General features: G+C 52.0%; 1 protein-coding gene across 3 annotated transcripts in view; it reads right to left on the reverse strand.

The window, feature by feature from the left end:
* LOC102753758 (stonin-1) overlaps positions 1–151 on the reverse strand; it is a 43,371-nt gene extending 43,220 nt beyond the window's left edge. Inside the window, exon 1 of one of the 3 annotated variants that reach the window (XM_006778617.2) lies at positions 88–151. The gene's annotated coding sequence lies outside the window, so the exon portion shown is untranslated. The remainder of the gene's footprint in view (positions 1–87) is intronic. The other 2 variants (XM_006778615.2, XM_015557931.1) reach the window with 2 other exon arrangements.
* Positions 152–2,312: the final 2,161 nt, after the last annotated feature.

A 2,312-nucleotide genomic window follows, 5' to 3' on the forward strand; every position in this document is an offset into this window, starting at 1 on the left:
GGGGCGCCCGCGCTCCCCACCCGCAAACTTTCCCCGGCCTGGAGGGCTTCCCACGCCTCCCGCCTTCCCCTGGGGCTGGTCACTCACGGACAGCACCGCGGGGGCTCCGACTCCGGCCGCCGCCGTCCACACCGGGAGGAGGGGTGGGAGGAAGAGGGAGAGAGGCGGAGAAGGGGCGGAGGAGGCGGAGGAGGAGGGCGGAGGCGAGGGCCGGGAGCCTACCCGCGGGGAGGGGAGGGGCGGCCATTCCCCAGAGACGCTCCTGCGCCCTCTCCCACCTCCCCCCCTCCCCCCACCAACTGCTCGGTCCCTTGCCGGACCTCTCTTCTCTCCTCACTCCCTTCCGGCCCTGGATCCCCCAAAGTTTTTCTGGTGTCCCCTTCTCCATTCTCTTCCTTCCCTTGCGTCTCCAGCAAAAGTGAGGGGCGAGGTGGGGGCAGTCTATGTTCCCTTTACAAGCTCCCAGGAAGCGGGTGGCTGGGACACTTGGCAGGTCTGAAGCCAACCAGCATCCCCGAGGACCCTGAGCCTCAGGACGCGGAGTGGTGAGATAAAGGGGGTGAGGGGGGGGAGGGGGGGGGCTAGGGACTTTGTGGTCGTGCTTTCCACTTTCATTGAGATTTTTTTGTTCCTTTGGGGGTTTGTTTTGTTCTTGTGATTAGGAGAACTAAAGGATTATGTTTGAAGTGTCTGTGTGCTGCTTTTTCCTTCAGAAGTGGGACCAGCCCTGATCCCAGACTAAGATGAACCCTAAAAATGAAAGCTCACCTTCCCCTGGTGAATCAGCACTCAGGAGGACACAGGATGCCTTGGGGATGGCTCAGTGAAGGGCCACTCTGTGGACAGGGCAGGAGGTGAATACTTAGAGATGTGTGCTGCCTGCAGCTTGCAGCAGAGAAGGGGCGTTGGCCTCTGAGGAGAGCTGGAGGGTGGCTTTTAGCCCTTAGTCCATCACCTGCTGGCAGGTGATTCTGGGCAAGTCACCTGGCATCTCAGCCTCCTCCAAAAGCGGGGCTGCCTCCCTGGTAGTGAGTCAGCATAGAGAGGAGGTCTGCCTGTGCCTTTTACCCGCTGCCCAACCCCAGGGTGGAAGCTTGAACTGGGTTTGAGTAGACTCGGGGGAGAAAGGAGGTAATTCTGGGCCCTCAGTCATGAGGAGCTTGGGAGGTTGGCAAGACTGGAAGCCTACGGGAAGTGGGAAAGTCTGTTTGAGGATGTATAACTGGACACGGAGCAGAAAAAAGGAAATCCATGAAAGTTTTGTTTTAAATATGTTTTTATTGACTTTTAGAGAGAGAGGAAGGTAGAAGGATAGAGAGACAGAAACATCAATTAGAGAGAAACATCATGGATCAGCTGCTACCTGTACGCTGCCTACTGGGGACCAAGCCGGAAACCCAGAACCGGTGAACTCTAGGTTCGTGGGTCAACACTCAACCACTGAGCCACACCAGCTGGGCTTCATGAAAGTTTTCAAGCAAAGGTGTGCTATTCACACTGTATTTCCAGAGTCTGGCATACAGTGGGCACCATAATGGTGACTGAGGAAGGCTGGTGTAACAGTCTGAAAGATGAACTATCTAGGAAGAGAGGGCTTTGACCCAAGAAGGGGTTAGAAGGCCCTAAAGACCATGTTAAGTTGAAGTGCTCTGCCTAGATGGTAGAAAGGAAATGAGGGAGTTCTGAATGAACACGTGTTTGCATGACAATTCGGTTCTCTTTTAAATGCTCTTTTGGGTTCAGTCTTATACTTGACTTTGGAGTTCCTGGTGAAATGGAAAATATGTTCTTCAGTATCCTATTCAACCTCCAGCCAGAATTAAGAACCTATGTATGCTGAGGGCTGAGGAAGTCACACAGCAAGGATCTATTTAGGACATTTTTACTCAAAGGTAAAATTTCTAATTGTGTTTTTCTTTAAGATACCCTAAACAGACCAAGGCACCAAATCTACCTCCCTTCCTAATTTCCTTCAGCTAACTTCCTGGTGATGGTCATGGCTTGAGGAAGGGCAGGAGGGAGGCTAGAGAACAGAAAGTCAACTGACTGGTGACTTTTCAGAGACTTCTATAGAACCAGACAGGTAGGGGCCTGAGTCAGGCTTCTTATAAGAAGCAGAACAAGAAGGACAAAGGAAGAGGAAGGGAAAAAACACGTGCCTTGACCCTCCAGTGGTTGGCAAACTCATTAGGCAACAGAGCCAAATATCAACCATACGACGATTGAAATTTCTTTTGAGAGCCAAATTTTTTAAACTTAAACTACATAGGTAGGTACATTGTTATTAACTTAATTAGGGTACTCCTAAGGCT

This window comes from Myotis davidii, unplaced genomic scaffold (assembly GCF_000327345.1).
Source record: "Myotis davidii unplaced genomic scaffold, ASM32734v1 scaffold6, whole genome shotgun sequence".
Lineage (NCBI taxonomy): Eukaryota > Metazoa > Chordata > Mammalia > Chiroptera > Vespertilionidae > Myotis > Myotis davidii.